The 8,690-nt window shown below is 40.1% G+C and overlaps 1 long non-coding RNA gene across 1 annotated transcript; it reads left to right on the top strand.

Annotated features, from left to right (window-relative positions):
* Nucleotides 1-1,356: 1,356 nt before the first annotated feature.
* Nucleotides 1,357-4,653, top strand: LOC135533149 (uncharacterized). Its single transcript, XR_010454453.1, has 2 exons — nt 1,357-2,215; nt 3,012-4,653. It is a non-coding gene; the product is annotated as an uncharacterized LOC135533149 (long non-coding RNA).
* Nucleotides 4,654-8,690: the final 4,037 nt, after the last annotated feature.

The following is an 8,690-nucleotide window of genomic DNA, read 5'->3' as shown; positions in this document are numbered from 1 at the left end:
CTGTGTCTTTAAGCAGCACACTTTGTCACTCCATCCTTGCTGTGTGTGTGTGAGAGAGCTTTTCTTTGACATCTGTTGGGAGAAATGACTAACTTACAGTTCATGGGGGTTGCCTAATCACACATATGAAGTTTTGAAAAGATCTGATCTTTTTAACCCTTGGACACTGCCACTATGACACCATTTAAGGCACTTCCGGTTGGCACAGGAAGCTATAAATAAACTCATATCCTGATTGGGGTATGCCTTTACAGAATCCTGAGTTTTATGTCTTTACGTTAAGAACTGAGTTATTTACAGAGGCTTTAGTGAGTGTGTGTTATTTCAGAAAATCATAGAAAATCACAGAAATCTTGCAGAGCTCCGCAGCACACTTTAAAAAGATCGTATGAACACCCTGCAACTGGATCTGTAACTGTTTATAAATAAAACACCTATCTTTGAACATCACCAATTTGTCATTGTACGATTTCTCTTAAATGACGATAGATAAATGGCTGGTTCTTTTTTTATTGACACCTTGACTATTTCTCTATTTTCATTTTGGACCTTTAATCCCAGAGAAATGGCCATAACTCAAAAACCATTGAGGCCTAGACGCCATCTTGTTCGGGGCCAACTGCCCATTATGCCAAACCTACTCTCACCAAGTTTCGGCTTCAAAATATTTTCCGTTTTGGAGATAAGGCCATGTCGTGATTCGTGATTTTTTGTACAATTGCAATATGATTGCTTATGCCTCTTGTGGGATTTTCCGGGACAGCGGAAAAATGACCAAAATTGGATTATTTTATAAAACGGAAACCGAATGTCCGAGAAAGTTCATTTGATGACTTCCCGGTAGGTCCGGCCCTGCCGCTCGGCCCGACGCCGTCCGCGAATTTTAGAAATGTTTTCGGACGTCTAGTTAGGGTTCGTACATTTGCAATATGGACTTTCTCACTAACCATACAGCAAATGTCAAAATGTTCCCTTAAGGTATGGAATATTAGGAGTTTTATTTTCTGAGTTATAATTAGACAAGTGAATGAACATGGTTAAAGATAAAGGGTTCTTTAATATGTCTAATATGGTGATGAACACGAATGTAAAGGTGGTGGTGTAACCTTTGACCTTATCATGGCTATCTCTTGGGGTCTGATCAGCCTCAGAGGAGAGCTATTTGTATAATGAATTTGTGGTCATTTGGGTTACTAGTTATAAGGTAAATTAGTTATAGTTTTGGGTTAGAATTTTAGTTTGAACTGCAGATGAGAAAGTGGTTAAGGATATTTTACAATATTAGCTGTAAAGTTTTTGAATGGGCTATTATTGATTTGTTATTACAACAGAAAAAAAAAAATTATATTTATCAACGAGAATAAATAGGGGGAGATAAGATTCATTGAGGTTTGGATAGGAGATATATTAAGCCAATAGGGCAGGAAATTACATAGAAAAATACGTTTCAGTTCTTAGGGGTGGTTAATTACGGTAGATAAGGCATCTCAAACTATGAAACATATATTCAATTATTGATGTGACTGATTTTTAAGGTTAACCCATGTTATTTTTAGAAAAAATACAGTGGATTCCCTAAGGAGAGTTTCATTAACACTGTAAAGAGATAGAATATGTTTAGCATTCGTTTTAATTAAACATTCAGAACATTTTTATTTAAATAGTATTAAAGTTTGTTAGGACTTTAGAGATTGCCACTTATAAAATCAATGATTTTAGATAAAGTCAAACAGTGAGACGCTTAGCACAAATACTTCTTAAACTAGATAAGACATTTGCCAGAGAATTGAAACAGGATTGATATGAATGGATGCCCAAGGGAAAATTGGACATACATGATAATGTAAGAATATAAGGATAATTTACAAATCCTACCTAAGTCATTATTTAGGGTATATAAGGTTGTTACCTGGGCAGAGTCAGGTATCAAAAGGGGGATGGGTAAGTTAGTGGCCTATTGGATAATAAACTAATAATAAAAATAATAAAAAAATGTTTAGCTAACAAATAGGCATAGAAGTTAAAGATATAATCAGATAAAACATGTTAGAAACTGTTAACCAAGCCTGTATGTCCAGGATTTTATGCATTACAGGTGAACTACAGGTGAAGTCACTCAGTCCAGTCCCTGAGGCTTGTTGGGGGGACCATACCAAGGACTCCTGGTGACAGCTAGCTGAAAGAGCTACCCGGATTCATATCACACGGCGGGAGGGTAAGACACAGTGTCACTGTCGAACAATAAACAGTGTTCGAGAGCAGAACTGGAATTGACAGAATTCCGGGGGCCAATGAAGAAAATCCTTCCTGTCTTTTCACCCCTGTTTTTGTTCATAGAAGTGAAGGTGTGTCTGGCTCTTGCTAGTGATGTGTTCTCGGGGAGAGGGTGGGGCTTCACATGGGGGCTGTTCGTCTGAGCTGTCTTATCGTGGGTGCCATATTCCTGATACAGCACGTCCTACTTGAGTATGCGGAGAGTGGTAATTTGACCCATGGTTTAGACGATGAGGATTTTGTTCCAAAACAAGCTTAAGAGATCCTTAGATCTGGGTAGACAGGAAGTTAGAGTAGAGGTTGGGAAGGATCTCTCAATGGAGTTTTATGTAGACCAAATGGGGTCCCTAACTACATGGCAGTCTAGGACTGAGACATTATGGTATATATCAGTGCAGGTCCCCATATTGATCGTGGACACAGGTCATAGCTCATTTAGAGAGAGAGGGCTATATGAATCCACTCACCCAGTTTGGAAGGAGGTGGAGTATAGTGAAGGTGAGAGTTTTTGACTGTAATCCGGAGAGAGGGATGTATTGCATAAAGATACGCCTTACCCTTTAAACAGTAATGAAGGAGGATCTAGGGTTGTGATATGATGGATATGACCAGTTTTTGGTCGACACCCTAGTACGGTTCCGGGTAGAGGAGGTTAGTCCAGTATGGTAAATCTGTTCACGAAAGCAGGAATGCCAGATAATGACAGTTGCATTGATTTGCACTATTTATATCCACAGGTTCCTCCCTTTACAGTGACCGGAGGAGATTATTACCGTTTGGCCCGGTACACTACTCTTGGGAAATGATGTCAGGGCGAGGTTTTACCGGCAGATTGGACAGCATTATGCTCCCTTGTACATTTGGGAATGCCTTTCACACTCATTCAACACCAAGACATGAAGTTTAGCCAAACGGGCGAAAAGTGCTACTCCATCTGGGTCTTTTGATGACAAAGTATACATTGATAACATTGGGGTTTCCACGGGGGGTGCCAGATGAGTTCAAAGCAAGAAATCAGATCCTAGCAGGATTAGAGTTAAGCATTTCCGGGTGGTCTACTCTCAATAAGAACGTGGACTGGATTAATTATATGGATTATAATCAACAGCGTTTTACCAATTGTACCAGAGATGCTTCTAAAGGTTTGGCAGAACAGACTGAATCAACCAGCCCGATGGCTTGGCAGAATATAATTGCATTAGATATGTTATCGGCTGAAAAGGGAGGAGTATGCGTGATTTTTGGGACCATGTTTGTGCTTACATCCCAAATAACACTGCTCCGGACGAATCAGTGACCGAAGCCTCAGCCACCCTGGCTCACGGTTTGGCAGAAAACTCTGGGGTGGATACTTTTCTGACTAATTGGTTTGATAGTACGTTTGGAAAATGTAAAAATATTATGATCACTGTATTATGAGCTACATTCACCTGTGTGACTGTTTTAGTTTTATGGGGCTGTTTAATTCCCTGTGTACGCGGTCTTATTTCCAGGACTCTGGAGAAATCGATGAAAATAGATGGTGAGGTACGGGCCGATTCCAGGCTCTGACCTGTGGAGTGCTGAATGCATGTCTACAGAACAAGTGGATCCTTCATTTGCGGGGAATTTATATTTGATGAGACCATTTTTGATGTTTAGGGAGGTTAGGTTGTATCTTGTTTCAATATTAGACTGTTGTTTTATGAAGATGTTAACGAAAATACTGATAAGAAGAGTTATGATTCTGATGTAGGCCTAAAAAACAGTCAGTGCGAATGCCAGTAGTGGGTTATGTTTAGGTGATGTTTTGATGACAAGAAATATCTCTAATAAAAATAGAAATAGGCTTTTTAATATTACAATATAACTACATGTGTGATTGGATGTCTAATATTTAATCAAAGGGTGGATATGTTAAGGGAATTTTTATCAATGATCACTAATTATGTATACATTTCAATCAGGACTGACTAATCAGAATACTATTATGTTACTGTATATGTACTAATCCGAATACTTTTATGTTACTGTATATGTACTAATCAGAATACTATTATGTTGCTGAGTTTTCTTTCTTGATCCCAGTACTGAATATAATGTGTGTGAATGTGGTCAAGAGGTAGAACAATGACTGTCTGTTCCTTGGTAGGAATGAATGAACGATATCTTCAGACTGTCTAGAATGCTTATCTATACCGGAAAATCTTGGCTCAGTCGTAAATTATATTAAATTGGTAGTGAGACGGATGTGGGAAGGCTTGAGATACAGCCTTTGTACTGTAACGGAGATGGCACGGGTTGGTGTTGAAACTAATGATGTCATTTTCAGTTTATAACCTGTGGTAAACTTTATCGTATTCAGTACTCTCGTGAATAAACTCTGGTGATTGACTTTAAGACTGGGCTCTGTCCATTATTATAGAATAAGGGTCTTACAAATCCTTATCAAATCAAATCAAATGTATTTATATAGCCCTTCGTCCATCAGCTGATCTCAAAGTGCTGTACAGAAACCTAGCCTAAAACCCCAAACAGCAAGCACGGTGGCTCGGAAAAACTCCCTAGAAAGGCCAAAACCTAGGAAGAAACCTAGAGAGGAACCAGGCTATGTGGGGTGGCCAGTCCTCTTCTGGCAGTGCCGGGTGGAGATTATAACAGAACATGGCCAAGATGTTCAAATGTTCATAAATGACCAGCATGGTCGTATAATAATAAGGCAGAACAGTTGAAACTGGAGCAGCAGCACGGCCAGGTGGACTGGGGACAGCAAGGAGTCATCATGTCAGGTAGTCCTGGGGCACAGTCCTAGGGCTCAGGTCAGTTGAAACTGGAGCAGCAGCATGGCTAGGTGGACTGGGGACAGCAAGGAGTCATCATGTCAGGTAGTCCTGGGGCATGATCATAGGGCTCAGGTCCTCCGAGAGAGAGAAAGAAAGAGAGAAGGAGAGAATTAGAGAACGCACACTTAGATTCACACAGGACACCGAATAGGACAGGAGAGGTACTCCAGATATAACAAACTGACCCTAGCCCCCGACACATAAACTACTGCAGCATAAATACTGGAGGCTGAGACAGGAGTGGTCAGGACACACACACACACACACACACACACACACACACACACACACACACACACACACACACACACACACACTGGACTCAAAAACACTAACACACACTCACACACACATACTGGACACACGCACACACACTGGACACACACTCACACACTGGACACACACTCACACACACACACCAAGTGGTTCCACAAACACAGATATCACTTCAAAACCTGAAAAACTCCAATGAAAAAATAGCCATGCAGGGCACCAGTCTCGTGAGGACCAGTGGTTGCTAGGCAGTTTCTGGATCTCAGGTTCTAGAACAGCTTCTATCCCAGTTCTATTTGCCTGTTAAATCATCAATCTAAACTGTTTTCATCAGACTATTAGAACATGACTGAACCTTTTAGTTCCTTTTCTGATCTTTTACCACTTTGCATTTTTATGATATATTTTACTGTTTGTGTTTGTACCACAGGAGGTTGGTGGGACCTTAATTGGGGAGTACAGGCTTGTAATGGGGAGGACAGGCTTGTAATGGGGAGGACAGGCTTGTAATGGGGAGGACAGGCTTGTAATGGCTGGAGGGGAATAAGTGGAATGGTATCAAACACATGGTTTCCATGTGTTCCATTTCATTCACTCTATTCCAGACATTATTATGAGCCGTCCTCCCCTCACCAGCCCCCTCTGGTATGTACTGTCCTATATGTGAGAGAGCTCCAACAAGGAATTACAATGTATGTATTACTTTTAATACCTGCAAATGGCAAATAAACTACTTGAACTCCTTCTGAATGTCTGCAGCCGACTAGACTGTTGGCGTCTGACAAGATGTGAAAATATTACAGGAATATTCTTTGTTGTGTGTCTTTTATGTTGAAAAACAAATTGTTCAATTATACATGGACATACGCTCCATAGTTGTACAAGTATACAAGGAGATATTGTACTTTTCACAATAAAACATAATTGAAACAAGAAAAAGCCTGTTTATTGTGAAAACAGTTGCGTTATTGATTCTTCATTGCCTCTGCCAGTCGCAGGTTGATGTTTGTCACGAATCATGACCTGGAGGCAGAACTGTGTGATTTGCTCTAGATATGCCAGCTGCAAAGTCAAAATTGGCTTCGTGGAAAATCTGTGGAAAATAATTATATTTATTGGCCTTAATTTAAGGGAAGGATGAGCAGTGTGGTTGGGGTTGAGGTTTAAATCTGGTTGTATTACGTTGTGCCTGTTCCAGCTAGTGACCACTTTGCTGAACTGCCTCCAGGGCAAGATTCATGACAATAAATGCCAACCTGCCTCCCAGTCATCCACTCCTTATCTTTACAAGGCTGAGGAACATGCAAGCTAGTGTTGTGGGGGTTCTCTCATAACCCTCAGTCCCCAGGTGGGTAGATGGCAGGTTGAATAAAGAGAAGCTAGTGATGTGGGGGTTCTCTCATAACCCTCAGTCCCCAGGTGGGTAGATGACAGGTTGAATAAAGAGAAGCTAGTGATGTGGGGGTTCGCTCATAACCCTCAGTCCCCAGGTGGGTAGATGGCAGGTTGTATAAAGAGAAGCTAGTGATGTGGGGGTACTCTCATAACCCTCAGTCCCCAGGTGGGTAGATGGCAGGTTGTATAAAGAGAAGCTGGTGATGTGGGGGTTCTCTCATAACCCTCAGTCCCCAGGTGGGTAGATGGCAGGTTGAATAAAGAGAAGCTAGTGATGTGGGGGTTCTCTCATAACCTTCAGTCCCCAGGTGGGGACCATGAATGTATAAAACATTAAGGACACCTTTCTTTCCATGACAAACTGTGAATCCAGGTGAAAGCTATGATTCCTCTTTTTTCATTTGTAGATGAAAGAGAGGAGAAAGAACCAGTTAAGCATTAGGGGGCGCTATTAAAATTTTGGGATGAAAAACGTTCACGTTTTAAACAAGATATTTTGACACGAAAAGATGCTCGACTATGCATATAATTGACAGCTTTGGATAGAAAACACTCTGACGTTTCCAAAACTGCAAAGATACTGTCTGTGAGTGCAACAGACCTGATTTTACAGGTGAAACCCAGATAAAAATCCAACCAGGAAGTGCCGCATTTTTTGAAACCGCCTCATGCCAATGACTCCTTATATGGCTGTGAATGAGCTACGAATGAGCTTACGTTTTCCACGTTTTCCCCAAGGTGTCTACAGCATTGTGACGTCTTTTTACTCATTTCCATTGAAGAATGGCCGTAAGGGACCTTATATAGCTGTCAATGTTTGCAATCTATTACATGACTTAGTGATGGTGTGGACCAATAGACTTTCTCAGCTACTTGATCCAAAGTAAGAATCCCCGTCTTAAAAGGAGAAATTATTCTTATTTGCTTTTTGTCATTCGTGATTACTGTCTCCCGCAGAAAATCTTCCGTGAAATACTGAGGTAGCCATTTTTCCAATCGCTTCTTATGAGAAACCAATTGCCTCGATGGATATATAATCGAATATATATGTTAAAAACACCTTGAGGATGGATCCTAAACAACGTTTGCCGTGTTTATGTTGATATTATGGAGCTAATTTTGAAAAAGGTTTGGCGTTGTAGTGGTAGCATTTTCCGGTCGATTTCTCAGCCAAACATGATGAACAAACGGGAGCTATTTCGCCTTCAAAAATAATATTTTTGGAAAAAAGGAACATTTGCTATCTAACTGGGAGTCTCCTGAGTGAAAACATCTGAAGTTCTTCAAAGGTAAATTATTTAATTTGGTTGCTTTTCTTATTTTTGTGAAAATGTTGCCTGCTGCCAGCAGAGCCTAGCATAGCATTATGCCATGATAAACTTACACAATTGCTTGTCTAGCGTTGGCTGTAAACGCATATTTTGAAAATTTGAGATGACAGTGTGATTAACAAAAGGCTAAGCTTGTGTTTGAATATATTTCATTTGCGATTTTCATGAATAGGAAAAGTTTCTAGGGGTATTTATGTCCGCTGTGTTATGCTAATTCGTTTCAGGCGATGATTACGCTCCCGGATCCGGGATTGCTAGTCGCAAGAAGTTTTAAGGTGCCTCTTTATCAGCATCATAAAAGCTGATAGTATTTTAACCACATCAAAATTGTATCCAAGTGAAACTGAAATCTTATCAGAAACATGTTGGGCCTTTTACAATGAAGATTGGCCACTAGATTTTTATCAGTTTATAACTCAAACTTCACCTACATTTTAAGATTCTGTCATAAAGAACACATTCAAATTAATAACTAAAAAAGAAAAAACAGTTTTCATATCTCAAAAGGTTAAATGGAAAAATGACTATGATAAGTGCCTATTAAGTTCCAAATAAAGTAATGATTGACAATAACAGGGTTTGATATTAAATCATG

This window comes from Oncorhynchus masou, unplaced genomic scaffold (genome assembly GCF_036934945.1).
Source record: "Oncorhynchus masou masou isolate Uvic2021 unplaced genomic scaffold, UVic_Omas_1.1 unplaced_scaffold_2249, whole genome shotgun sequence".
Classification (NCBI taxonomy): Eukaryota; Metazoa; Chordata; class Actinopteri; order Salmoniformes; family Salmonidae; genus Oncorhynchus; species Oncorhynchus masou.
This window is presented reverse-complemented; position numbering and strand designations above follow the sequence as displayed.